The sequence below is a fragment of the Nerophis ophidion genome, linkage group LG23, assembly GCF_033978795.1.
Source record: "Nerophis ophidion isolate RoL-2023_Sa linkage group LG23, RoL_Noph_v1.0, whole genome shotgun sequence".
Classification (NCBI taxonomy): Eukaryota; Metazoa; Chordata; class Actinopteri; order Syngnathiformes; family Syngnathidae; genus Nerophis; species Nerophis ophidion.
The window spans coordinates 19,994,636-20,009,824 of record NC_084633.1 but is presented as its reverse complement, the minus strand read 5'-3'; the positions used below and the strand labels follow the sequence as shown (position 1 = coordinate 20,009,824).

Sequence of the window (15,189 nt, the reverse complement as noted above, 5' to 3'; positions counted from 1 at the left end):
GCGTTCCCAGGCCAGCCGGGAGACATAGTCTTCCCAACGTGTCCTGGGTCTTCCCCGTGGCCTCCTACCAGCTGGACGTGCCCTAAACACCTCCCTAGGGAGGCGTTCGGGTGGCATCCTGACCAGATGCCCGAACCACCTTATCTGGCTCCTCTCCATGTGGAGGAGCAGCGGCTTTACTTTGAGTTCCTCCCGGATGGCAGAGCTTCTCACCCTATCTCTAAGGGAGAGACCTGGAAACTCATTTGGGCCGCTTGTACCCGTGATCTTGTCCTTTCGGTCATGACCCAAAGCTCATGACCATAGGTGAGGATGGGAACGTAGATCGACCGGTTAATTGAGAGCTTTGCCTTCCGGCTCAGCTCCTTCTTCACCACAACGGATCGATACAACGTCCGCATTACTGAAGACGCCGCACCGATCCGCCTGTCGATCTCACGATCCACTCTTCCCTCACTCGTGAACAAGACTCCTAGGTACTTGAACTTCTCCACTTGGGGCAGTGTCTCCTCCCCTTTGTGATCATGTTCTGTTTAGTTATGTTCTGTTTTTGACTCCATTAGTTCCAGTTTTTGCGCACCCTGGTTTGTTTTTGTTTCCATGACTACCAATCAGTTCACCTGTTTTCACGACTCACGCACCTGATTCACTTGAACTCATGTACCTGTTGTCAATCACCACATCACCATTTAAGCCTGCAGTTGCCAGGCAGTCAGCCTGGCGACATCACCTCCTACACACCTATGTTATCCATGCCGATGATCCATGCTCTTTCTCTGTCAAAGTAAGTTTTTCATGCCATAGTTTGTAAGTTTTATTTTATGTTCATAGTTCTCCCATTGTGCGAGTTTTAGTTTTCATAGCCAAGTTTTTAACATCCACTGAGAGCGCCTTTTGTTTATACCCTTTGTTTTTGTAATATTTTTGAGTTAAGATTAAAAATGTCATTACCTTTGCACCCCGGGAAAACAAACCACACCATAGTCCAGGTCTTGACAAGACCAACATTTTTAGAGTATAATAAGTCTCTTATTCTTTTTAATAACATTGTTATTTTAAATTTAACCAATAATAAATCTATTACTTCTTACCATTAATGCGACATCTTGGACAGGTGCGATAGAAAACGGATGGATGGATATAAATACATGAGAATGTTTTATAATTTGAACGTTATTTTTAACACTGAGTACCATCGTAATTATTAATTACTTATCGTGTTAAGCAATGTCAGCTAATATTTATCTGAGAGCCAGATGCAGTCATCAAAAGAGCCACATCTGGCTCTAGAGCCATAGGTTCCCTACCCCTGTTCTATACTATACCGCCCCTAAAAAGTACTGGTCCCCCCCGTTGTGGTCACGTCCTGTCATTGCCGCTTTTATGAGCCGAGAAGCATGTTCGGCAGCGCACAATCACAGAGTACTTACAAGCAGAGACAGTGTGTAGACAGAAAAGGGAGAACGGACGCATTTTGACTTAAAAAGTAACGATAAAGATGAAGCTATAACACTGAAACACCCTCAGGAAGAGGGGCTTTAAGACATATTTCAAGTTCAGCCCTAGTTAGGAGTGTTTTAGCTACTTCTAAATCACTAATCCTTGTCTCCATGGCGACAAATAAAGTAAGTTTCTTACAAGTATCATTCACTACACACCGTAGTTCACCGGCGTCACAGTGTACACTTTCATTTTAATCATCAGTAGTAACTAGTAACTATGTTCTGTTTTTGACTCCATTAGTTCCAGTTTTTGCGCACCCTGGTGTGTTTTTGTTTCCATGACTACCAATCAGTTCACCTGTTTTCACAACTCACACACCTGATTCACTTGAACTCATGTACCTGTTGTCAATCACCACATCACCATTTAAGCCTGCAGTTGCCAGGCAGTCAGCCTGGCGACATCACCTTCTACTCACCCTCTATCACCTCCTACACACCTATGTTATCCATGCCGATGATCCATGCTCTTTCTCGGTCCAAGTAAGTTTTTCATGCCATAGTTTATAAGTTTTATTTCATGTTCATAGTTCTTCCATTGTGCGAGTTTTAGTTTTCATAGCCAAGTTTTTAACATCCATCTGACATCCACTGTAATGATACCAAGTACAGGGGTGTATCTAGTCGATACTGTAATGATTACATTGATATTTTTTTGCTTCACAAAATCTTTTTTCAATCCAATCCACTTTATTTATATAGCACATTTAAACAACAATAACGTTTCCAAAGTGCTGCACAGCCATGTTAAAAACAATATTAAAAAAAAACAATATTATGCTCCACCAATGACTGAATAAAAACAAAAAAATAAATAAATATAAAACCAATAAAAACAATATAAAAACTAAAAACTATTTTAAAGGGTAAAATCAATTAAAACAGTAAAATAGAAATCAAAGTGTATAAAAAACACAGAGGACTACACAACTCACGTAGTGTTAAAAGCCAAAGAATAAAAGTGGGTCTTAAGACGAGACTTAGTTTAAAAATAAATGTATATTGTGTTTATAATCTCAGGAAATACGTCCCTGGACACATGAGGACTTCGAATATGACCAATGTATGATCCTGTAACCACTTGGTATCAGATCGATACCCAAATTTGTGGTATCATCCAAAACTAGTGTAAAGTATCAAACAACAAGAAGAAGAAGTGATTATTACATTTTAACGGAAGTTTAGGTAGAACATGTTAAAAGAGAAAGTAAGCAGATATTAATATTAAGTGAAGAAGTATATTAAGAATGCATTTTCTACCGCTTGTCCTTAATAATGTTGACAAAATAATAGGTGTATAAATGACTGCATACGTCATCAGCTAAATTATGAGCCTTTTTTTGCTTATTTACTGCTAAAAGACAAGATGTCCAGTATGTTCACTATTTTATTTAAGAATAAACTTGCAATAAGAAACATATGTTTAACGTACCAACATATTTTTTGTTAAAATAAAGCCAATAATGCAACATTTGCGATGCCCTTTATCCAGAAAAGTATCGGAAAGTACAGAAAAGTATTAGAATAAAGTTTGGTATCGTACCAAAATACAACACTAGTCGTAACCTTAGAAGTGATGTTGGCATGCGCTAATAAATTTGAGTGTGATGTAAGGATACCATCATGAAAAGCACATTTAATGAAAAAACAAAACGTTATTATGGTCTTACCTTTACTTATAAATGAAGTCCATGCCAGCTCCTTCTGATCAAAAGCATCGATAACTTGTTTATAGAAGTCTTCCTTATCTTTCTTCAGTTTTAAAAGTCTCTCCGTCTCGATGGAGATTTTCCTTTATTACCTCCTGCTTCGATTGAAAGTCAGTTTAGAAAACGGTTTTATTTTAGATATGTAATCCTCCATGTTAAAAGTGCAAGCGAGAGGAAAAAAATAAACTCTTGCTGCTTGTTGTCACTTCTTCTGCAGCGAGTAGTCGCAAGAAGGATCACTAGCGCCCTCTACCACCAGGAGGCGGGAGTCATTTAATGACTCATATTTGACACACGCAGCTACGGTATATTAATAAAACATAGCTGCTTACTGTTCTTTTAGCATATTCAATAGATTGGACCTTAAATCCTACTGAATAGCTCTTAATCTTCTTCCCTTTACGCGATTTCAAATGATTGAAATCAGCTTCCTCCATTTTGAAAATGATGACAGGTGAAGTGTCACTCGTGACGTGACGGAGTTTGACCCGGCGGAAATTCTAGACTTGCGCTAAAAAAAATAATATTTTGCGAAACGAGTTTGACCCGGCAGTAATCCTGAGCCGGCGGTAATGCTAAGCATGCGCTAATTATTTGCGAAACGAGTTTGACCCGGCAGTAATTCTAGTCAGGCGCATACTATACACCTGGCGGCAATTCAAGGAAATACGGTAATAAATAATGGGGTATATGTTATTCTTTTGCATCACCTGTCATCCTAGTACCCCCCGACAATAAATGAATGAATGAATGAATGAATGAATGGTTTATTTTGAGCCATGCAAACACAACAAAAGAATGACATAAAATACAAAAGAAATATATATATATATATATATATATATATATATATACATTATTTTTACACCTACATTGAAAACATTACATGTGACTAATCTTTTGTAGATGTCAAGATTGGCTCAAAAGGGAGTGGAAGAAGTAAACTTATTAGGTCCCACCCCTATACATATACTATATATAATACAATAATATATATATATATATATATTATATATATATATATATATATATAATATAATTCAATTCAGTGGTGCTGCGTAGATGCTATATATTGTCTATATAAATACATTTAAATTCACACACACTTACATACATACATATGCACACACACATATATACACACACATATATACACAACACACACATATATGCAATTTTCATTAACGATTTTTGTCAACAGCCCGCGATCAGTGTGTGAATGTGGAAATAGTGTCAAAGCGCTTTGAGTTCCTTTAAAAAAAGGTAGAAAAGCGCTATACAAGTACAACCCATTCACTATTTACCAACAGCGTCAACTAGAGATATCCGATAATATCGGGCTGCCGATATTATCGGTCGATAAATGCTTTAAAATGCAATATCGGAAATTATCGGTATCAAAAAGTAAAATTCATGACTTTTTAAAACGGTGCTGTGTACACGGACGTAGGGAGTAGTACAGAGCGCCAATAAAGCGTTGTTTGCCGGCCCAATCACATAATATCTACGCCTTTTCACACACACAGGTGAATGCAAGGCATACTTGGTCAACAGCCATACAAGTCACACTGAGGGTGGCCATATAAAGAACTTTACCACTGTTCACAAATATGCGCCGCACTGTGAACCCGCACAAACAAAAATGACAAACACATTTCGGGAGAACTTCCGCACCGTGACAAAACAAATACCCGGATCCCTCGCAGCACTAACTCTTCCGGACGCAACAAAATAGGACCCATCGCTATCCCTGATCCAACCCCGCCCACCTCAACTTCCTCCCTGAGAGAGCATGTCCCGAATTCCAAGCAGCTGTTTTGAGGCTTGTTAAGTAAAATAATGCACGTTGTGACTTCATTAATAAACGTTAGTGCCATGTTGGCATTTTTTTCCATAACTTGAGTTGATTTATTTTAGAAAACCTTGTTAAATTGTTTAATGCATCCAGCGGGGCACCACAACAAAATGAGGCATAATAATGTGTTCATTCCACGACTGTATATATCGGTATCTGTTGATATCGGAATCGGTAATTAAGAGTTGGACAATATCGGGATATCGGCAAAAAAGCCATTATCGGACATCTCTAGAATCAACGAATGGTTGCACTCTGACCCTCCTAGTTGCTGTCATTTTTAAAGACGAGTTGTTGTTCACAATGTAAAATTTTTCATGCGAAAATTTGAGTGTATGGAGAGTGCGTTTACTGCGTCCTTTCAGATTTGAATGCATGAAGGACGCAGGACGCGTTCTAGCAACATCCCTGCTGTAGTAATAATAATGCTTCTGTTTTGTTAGGGAGCAAATGTCCCTTTGGGACAGAGGACCCTATTGTATTTCTAAGGTTTTATTAATATTATTCCGTGCCTCTTTGAGTTGTAATTTGACCCCCTTAACATGCTTCAAAACTCACCAAATTTGACACACACATCAGGACTGGCAAAAATTGCCATCTAATAAAAAAAAACCCAAAAAACCCAGAACTCAAAATTGCGCTCCAGCGCCCCCTATGAAAAAACACAGACAAAACTGCTTGTAACTTGCGTTAGGAATGTCGTAGAGACATGAAACAAAAACCTCTATGTAGGTCTGACTTAAACCTAGATTTCATACAATGACTTCCTTCAGCAAAAATCAACAGGAAGTTGGCAAAAACCCCTTCAAAACAAAAGTTTCCTAAAAAATGTCATTTTTGCCTCTTTGAGTTGTAATTTGACCCCCTTAAAATGCTTCAAAACTCACCAAATTTGACACACACATCAGGACTGGCGAAAATTGCCATCTAATAAAAAGAAAACAAAAAAAACCCAGAATTCAAAATTGCGCTCTAGCGCCCCCTAGGAAAAAACACAGACAAAACTGCTTGTAACTTGCGTTAGGAATGTCGTAGAGACATGAAACAAAAACAGCTATATAGGTCTGACTTAAACCTAGATTTCATACACTGACTTCCTTCAGCAAAAATCAACAGAAAGTTGGCAAAAACCCCTTCAAAACAAAAGTTTCCTAAAAAATGTCATTTTTGCCTCTTTGAGTTGTAATTTGACCCCCTTAACATGCTTCAAAACTCACCAAATTTGACACACACATCAGGACTGGCGAAAATTGCCATTTAATAAAAAAAAACCCAAAAAACCCAGAACTCAAAATTGCGCTCTAGCGCCCCCTAGGAAAAAACACAGACAAAACTGCTTGTAACTTGCGTTAGGAATGTCGTAGAGATATGAAACAAAAACCTCTATGTAGGTCCGACTTAAACCTAGATTTCATACAGTGACTTCCTTCAGCAAAAATCAACAGGAAGTTGGCAAAAACCCCTTCAAAACAAAAGTTTCCTAAAAAATGTCATTTTTGCCTCTTTGAGCTGTAATTTGACCCCCTTAAAATGCTTCAAAACTCACCAAATTTGACACACACATCAGGACTGGCGAAAATTGCCATCTAATAAAAAAAAAAAAAACAACCCAGAACTCAAAATTGCGCTCTAGCGCCCCCTAGGAAAAAACACAGACAAAACTGCTTGTAACTTGCGTTAGGAATGTCGTAGAGACATGGAACAAAAACCTCTATGTAGGTCTGACTTAGACCTAGATTTCATACAGTGACTTCCTTCAGCAAAAATCAACAGGAAGTTGGCAAAAACCCCTTCAAAACAAAAGTTTCCTAAAAAATTTCATTTTTGCCTCTTTGAGTTGTAATTTGACCCCCTTAAAATGCTTCAAAACTCACCAAATTTGACACACACATCAGGACTGGCGAAAATTGCCATCTAATAAAAAAAAAAAAAACAACCCAGAACTCAAAATTGCGCTCTAGCGCCCCCTAGGAAAAAACACAGACAAAACTGCTTGTAACTTGCGTTAGGAATGTCGTAGAGACATGGAACAAAAACCTCTATGTAGGTCTGACTTAAACCTAGATTTCATACAGTGACTTCCTTCAGCAAAAATCAACAGGAAGTTGGCAAAAACCCCTTCAAAACAAAAGTTTCCTAAAAAATTTCATTTTTGCCTCTTTGAGTTGTAATTTGACCCCCTTAAAATGCTTCAAAACTCACCAAATTTGACACACACATCAGGACTGGCGAAAATTGCCATCTAATAAAAAACAAACAAAAAAACCCAGAACTCAAAATTGCGCTCTAGCGCCCCCTAGGAAAAAACACAGACAAAACTGCTTGTAACTTGCGTTAGGAATGTCGTAGAGACATGGAACAAAAACCTCTATGTAGGTCTGACTTAAACCTAGATTTCATACAGTGACTTCCTTCAGCAAAAATCAACAGGAAGTTGGCAAAAACCCCTTCAAAACAAAAGTTTCCTAAAAAATTTCATTTTTGCCTCTTTGAGTTGTAATTTGACCCCCTTAAAATGCTTCAAAACTCACCAAATTTGACACACACATCAGGACTGGCGAAAATTGCCATCTAATAAAAAACAAACAAAAAAACCCAGAACTCAAAATTGCGCTCTAGCGCCCCCTAGGAAAAAACACAGACAAAACTGCTTGTAACTTGCGTTAGGAATGTCGTAGAGATATGAAACAAAAACCTCTATGTAGGTCTGACTTAAACCTAGATTTCATACAGTGACTTCCTTCAGCAAAAATCAACAGGAAGTTGGCAAAAGCCCCTTCAAAACAAAAGTTTCCTAAAAAATGTCATTTTTGCCTCTTTGAGCTGAAATTTGACCCCCTTAAAATGCTTCAAAACTCACCAAATTTGACACACACATCAGGACTGGCGAAAATTGCCATCTAATAAAAAACAAACAAAAAAACCCAGAACTCAAAATTGCGCTCTAGCGCCCCCTAGGAAAAAACACAGACAAAACTGCTTGTAACTTGCGTTAGGAATGTCGTAGAGATATGAAACAAAAACCTCTATGTAGGTCTGACTTAAACCTAGATTTCATACAGTGACTTCCTTCAGCAAAAATCAACAGGAAGTTGGCAAAAGCCCCTTCAAAACAAAAGTTTCCTAAAAAATGTCATTTTTGCCTCTTTGAGCTGAAATTTGACCCCCTTAAAATGCTTCAAAACTCACCAAACTGGACACACACATCAGGACTGGCGAAAATTGCGATCTAATAAAAAAAACAAACCCCAATACTCAAAATTGCCCCCTAGGAATAAAACACAGACAGAACTGCTTGTAACTTCCGGTAGGAATGTCGGAGAGACATGAAACAAAAACCTCTATGTAGGTCTCACTTAGACCTACATTTCATTAATTGAGATCCTTCAGCAAAAATCAACAGGAAGTTGGCAATTACCCCTTCAAAACAAAAGTTTTGTAAAAAAAAAACCGTCACCTTTTTTCAATCATTATCTCCTCTGAGCGCGTTTGTCGTGTCGGCTTCAAACTCGCACAGGAAAGAGATTGAACCCCTTCTGACTAAAAGTTGCGCCAATAGTTTTTTTTAACTGCTCCGGTTTTGATTTTACGAGCTTTCAAAGAACCGCTGCGCTGATGCCGTCTCAAGGTGGCCGCTTAAAAGCAGGAAGCACCAGCGTGACCACACAATGCAGAGAAGGTAGGTAGTGTGCGGGTAAAGATATGTTGACTGGGTGAAAGGAGGAGGCACCAGTTGGACTCCAGGATACAGAGAAGGTAGGTCATGTGCAGGTAAAGAAAGATATGTAGACTGGGTGAAAGGAGGAGGCACCAGTTGGACTCCAGGATACAGAGAAGGAAGGTAGTGTGCAGGTAAATATATGTTGACTGGGTGAAAGGAGGAGGCACCAGTTGGACTCCACGATACAGAGAAGGTAGGTAATGTGCGGGTAAAGATATGTTGACTGGGTGAAAGGAGGAGGCACCAGTTGGACTCCAGGATACAGAGAAGGTAGGTCATGTGCAGGTAAAGAAAGATATGTAGACTGGGTGAAAGGAGGAGGCACCAGTTGGACTCCAGGATACAGAGAAGGAAGGTAATGTGAAGGTAAATATATGTTGACTGGGTGAAAGGAGGAGGCACCAGTTGGACTCCAGGATACAGAGAAGGAAGGTAATGTGCAGGTAAAGATATGTTGACTGGGTGAAAGAAGGAGGCACCAGTTGGACTCCAGGATACAGAGAAGGTAGGTCATGTGCAGGTAAAGATATGTTGACTGGGTGAAAGAAGGAGGCACCAGTTGGACTCCAGGATACAGACAAGGTAGGTAATGTGCAGGTAAAGATATGTTGACTGGGTGAAAGAAGGATTCACCAGTTGGACTCCAGGATACAGACAAGGTAGGTAATGTGCAGGTAAAGATATGTTGACTGGGTGAAAGAAGGAGGCACCAGTTGGACTCCAGGATACAGAGAAGGTAGGTCATGTGCAGGTAAAGATATGTTGTCTGGGTGAAAGAAGGAGGCACCAGTTGGACTCCAGGATACAGAGAAAGTAGGTAATGTGCGGGTAAAGATATGTTGACTGGGTGAAAGAAGGAGGCACCAGTTGGACTCCGGGATACAGAGAAGGTAGGTCATGTGCGGGTAAAGATATGTTGTCTGGGTGAAAGAAGGAGGCACCAGTTGGACTCCAGGATACAGAGAAGGTAGGTAATGTGCAGGTAAAGATATGTTGACTGGGTGAAAGAAGGAGGCACCAGTTGGACTCCAGGATACAGAGAAGGTAGGTAATGTGCAGGTAAAGATATGTTGACTGGGTGAAAGAAGGAGGCACCAGTTGGACTCCAGGATACAGAGAAGGTAGGTCATGTGCAGGTAAAGATATGTTGACTGGGTGAAAGAAGGAGGCACCAGTTGGACTCCAGGATACAGAGAAGGTAGGTAATGTGCGGGTAAAGATATGTTGTCTGGGTGAAAGAAGGAGGCACCAGTTGGACTCCAGGATACAGACAAGGTAGGTAATGTGCGGGTAAAGATATGTTGACTGGGTGAAAGAAGGAGGCACCAGTTGGACTCCAGGATACAGAGAAGGAAGGTAATGTGCAGGTAAAGATATGTTGACTGGGTGAAAGAAGGAGGCACCAGTTGGACTCCAGGATACAGAGAAGGAAGGTAATGTGCAGGTAAAGATATGTTGACTGGGTGAAAGAAGGAGGCACCAGTTGGACTCCAGGATACAGAGAAGGAAGGTAATGTGCGGGTAAAGATATGTTGACTGGGTGAAAGAAGGAGGCACCAGTTGGACTCCAGGATACAGAGAAGGTAGGTAATGTGCGGGTAAAGATATGTTGACTGGGTGAAAGAAGGAGGCACCAGTTGGACTCCAGGATACAGAGAAGGTAGGTCATGTGCAGGTAAAGATATGTTGTCTGGGTGATGGCAGGAAGCACCAGTGTGACCCCAGGATGCAGGGAAGGTAGGTAATGTGCAGGTAAAGATATGTTGACTGGGTGAAAGAAGGAGGCACCAGTTGGACTCCAGGATACAGAGAAGGTAGGTCATGTGCAGGTAAAGATATGTTGTCTGGGTGATGGCAGGAAGCACCAGTGTGACCCCAGGATGCAGGGAAGGTAGGTAATGTGCAGGTAAAGATATGTTGACTGGGTAAAGGCAGGAAACAGCAGCAGAAGTCGGTCCCGTCCATCACTGCTTGCAGCTTTAATCTGTTCTTATGTTTTCATGCCATTGCAACTTCTTTTTGCTTTTCCAGCCCTCCATCTTCACTCCAACTGCTCCGTTTTCCTTAATATTCCTAATGGAAGCAGCAAGCTAACGTTGATTTTCACATTACGGAGATTGAGTGGCGCCATTTTTCCTGGGCTGGTTTCCACCCTCCCACCGCTTCACTTTGTGCTCACTGATCGCTCATCTGAGCAAAAAAAAAAAATAAAAAAAGGGGGCCGGAGCTCGCCAAACGGGAGGCATCCTCTGAATTGCTTCATCTATCTTCAGTGCTGTCAAATCAGTGATCACCTTGGGGGCGGGGGCGGGGGTGGGGGTGTCAAAGGCATGGCTGGGATGTTAATGGCCGACTTTCCTTAGCACTGCCTCGGTGTTAGAATTCTGTGTGCGTGAGTCCCGTCTGAACGTGGCGCTTACTTCTCATGACGGACTCGTCAAAATGGTTTCTGTCCTCCTCCTGCTGTAAGTTTACTGCCAGATTGATGCCGAGGTCAATCAATCAATGTTTACTTATATAGCCTTAAATCACAAGTGTCTCAAAGGGCTGCACAAATCACAACCACATCCTCGGCTCAGATCCCACATCAGAGCAAGGAAAAACTCAACCCAGTGGGATGACAAGGGGAAACCTTGGAGGCGACTCCCTTCCCCTCTAGGGGAGATCGGTGCACTGGATGTCGAGTGGGTCTAGCATAATAGTGTGAGTCCTGTCCATAGTGGATCTAACATAATAGTGAGAGTCCAGTCCATAGTGGATCTAACATAATTGTGATAGTCCAGTCCATAGTGGATCTAACATAATAGTCAAAGTCCAGTCCATAGTGGATCTAACATAATAGTGAGAGTCCAGTCCATAGTGGATCTAACATAATAGTGTGAGAGTCCAGTCCATAGTGGATCTAACATAATAGTGTGAGAGTCCAGTCCATAGTAGATCTAACATAATAGTGAAAGTCCAGTCCATAGTGGATCTAACATAATAGTGAGAGTCCAGTCCATAGTGGATCTAACATAATAGTGAGAGTCCAGTCCATAGTGGATCTAACATAATAGTGAGAGTCCAGTCCATAGTGGATCTAACATAATAGTGAGAGTCCAGTCCATAGTGGATCTAACATAATAGTGAGAGTCCAGTCCATAGTGGATCTAACATCATAGTGAGAGCCCAGTCCATAGTGGATCTAACATCATAGTGAGAGCCCAGTCCATAGTGGATCTAACATAATAGTGAGAGTCCAGTCCATAGTGGATCTAACATAATAGTGAGAGTCCAGTCCATAGTGGATCTAACATAATAGTGAGAGTCCAGTCCATAGTGGATCTAACATAATATTGTGAGAGTCCAGTCCATAGTGGATCTAACATAATAGTGAGAGAGTCCAGTCCATAGTGGATCTAACATAATATTGTGAGAGTCCAGTCCATAGTGGATCTAACATAATAGTGAGAGAGTCCAGTCCATAGTGGATCTAACATAATAGTGAGAGTCCAGTCCATAGTGGATCTAACATAATATTGTGAGAGCCCAGTCCATAGTGGATCTAACATAATAGTGTGAGAGTCCAGTCCATAGTGGATCTAACATAATAGTGAGAGTCCAGTCCATAGTGGATCTAACATAATAGTGAGAGTCCATTCCATAGTGGATCTAACATAATATTGTGAGAGCCCAGTCCATAGTGGATCTAACATAATAGTGTGAGAGTCCAGTCTATAGTGGATCTAACATAATAGTGAAAGTCCAGTCCATAGTGGATCTAACATAATAGTGAGAGTCCAGTCCATAGTGGATCTAACATAATAGTGAGAGAGTCCAGTCCATAGTGGATCTAACATAATAGTGAGAGTCCAGTCCATAGTGGATCTAACATAATAGTGTGAGAGTCCAGTCCATAGTGGATCTAACATAATAGTGAAAGTCCAGTCCATAGTGGATCTAACATAATAGTGAGAGTCCAGTCCATAGTGGATCTAACATAATAGTGAGAGTCCAGTCCATAGTGGATCTAACATAATAGTGAGAGTCCAGTCCATAGTGGATCTAACATAATTGTGAGAGTCCAGTCCATAGTGGATCTAACATAATAGTGAGAGTCTAGTCCATAGTGGAGATAACATAATAGTGAGAGAGTCCAGTCCAAAGTGGATCTAACATAATAGTATGAGAGTCCAGTCCGTAGTGGATCTAACATAATAGTGAGAGTCCAGTCCATAGTGGATCTAACATAATAGTAAGAGTTCAGTCCATAGTGGATCTAACATAATAGTGAGAGTCCAGTCCATAGTGGATCTAACATAATAGCGAGAGAGTCCAGTCCATAGTGGATCTAACATAATAGTGAGAGTCCAGTCCATAGTGGATCTAACATAATTGTGTGAGTCCAGTCCATAGTGGATCTAACATAATTGTGTGAGTCCAGTCCATAGTGGATCTAACATAATAGTGAGAGTCCAGTCCATAGTGGATCTAACATAATTGTGAGAGTCCAGTCCATAGTGGATCTAACATAATAGTGAGAGTCCAGTCCATAGTGGATCTAACATAATAGTGAGAGTCCAGTCCATAGTGGATCTAACATGATTGTGAGAGTCCAGTCCATAGTGGATCTAACATAATAGTGTGAGAGTCCAGTCCATAGTGGATCTAACATAATAGTGAGAGTCTAGTCCATAGTGGAGATAACATAATAGTGAGAGAGTCCAGTCCAAAGTGGATCTAACATAATAGTATGAGAGTCCAGTCCATAGTGGATCTAACATAATAGTGTGAGAGTCCAGTCCATAGTGGATCTAACATAATAGTGTGAGAGTCCAGTCCATAGTGGATCTAACATAATAGTGTGAGAGTCCAGTCCATAGTGGATCTAACATAATAGTGTGAGAGTCCAGTCCATAGTGGATCTAACATAATAGTGTGAGAGTCCAGTCCATAGTGGATCTAACATAATAGTGAGAGTCCAGTCCATAGTGGATCTAACATAATAGTGAGAGAGTCCAGTCCATAGTGGATCTAACATAATAGTGTGAGAGTCCAGTCCATAGTGGATCTAACATAATAGTGTGAGAGTCCAGTCCATAGTGGATCTAACATAATAGTGTGAGAGTCCAGTCCATAGTGGATCTAACATAATAGTGAGAGTCCAGTCCATAGTGGATCTAACATAATAGTGAGAGTCCAGTCCATAGTGGATCTAACATAATAGTGAGAGTCCAGTCCATAGTGGATCTAACATAATTGTGAGAGTCCAGTCCATAGTGGATCTAACATAATAGTGAGAGTCTAGTCCATAGTGGAGATAACATAATAGTGAGAGAGTCCAGTCCAAAGTGGATCTAACATAATAGTATGAGAGTCCAGTCCATAGTGGATCTAACATAATAGTGTGAGAGTCCAGTCCGTAGTGGATCTAACATAATAGTGTGAGAGTCCAGTCCGTAGTGGATCTAACATAATAGTGAGAGTCCAGTCCATAGTGGATCTAACATAATAGTAAGAGTTCAGTCCATAGTGGATCTAACATAATAGTGAGAGTCCAGTCCATAGTGGATCTAACATAATAGTGAGAGAGTCCAGTCCATAGTGGATCTAACATAATAGTGTGAGAGTCCAGTCCATAGTGGATCTAACATAATAGTGTGAGAGTCCAGTCCGTAGTGGATCTAACATAACAGTGTGAGAGTCCAGTCCATAGTGGATCTAACATAATAGTGAGAGTCCAGTCCATAGTGGATCTAACATAATAGTGTGAGAGTCCAGTCCATAGTGGATCTAACATAATAGTGTGAGAGTCCAGTCCATAGTGGATCTAACATAATAGTGTGAGAGTCCAGTCCATAGTGGATCTAACATAATAGTGAGAGTCCAGTCCATAGTGGATCTAACATAATAGTGAGAGAGTCCAGTCCATAGTGGATCTAACATAATAGTGTGAGAGTCCAGTCCATAGTGGATCTAACATAATAGTGTGAGAGTCCAGTCCATAGTGGATCTAACATAATAGTGTGAGAGTCCAGTCCATAGTGGATCTAACATAATAGTGAGAGTCCAGTCCATAGTGGATCTAACATAATAGTGAGAGTCCAGTCCATAGTGGATCTAACATAATAGTGAGAGTCCAGTCCATAGTGGATCTAACATAATAGTGTGAGAGTCCAGTCCATAGTGGATCTAACATAATAGTGAGAGTCCAGTCCATAGTGGATCTAACATAATAGTGTGAGAGTCCAGTCCATAGTGGATCTAACATAATAGTGTGAGAGTCCAGTCCATAGTGGATCTAACATAATAGTGTGAGAGTCCAGTCCATAGTGGATCTAACATAATAGTGAGAGAGTCCAGTCCATAGTGGATCTAACATAATAGTGTGAGAGTCCAGTCCATAGTGGATCTAACATAATA

At 40.5% G+C, this 15,189-nt stretch overlaps 1 protein-coding gene across 6 annotated transcripts in view; it reads left to right on the top strand.

The window, feature by feature from the left end:
• Positions 1 to 15,189, top strand: part of srebf1 (sterol regulatory element binding transcription factor 1) — a 145,677-nt gene that overhangs the window by 83,842 nt on the left and 46,646 nt on the right. The gene's annotated exons all lie outside the window — the stretch shown is intronic.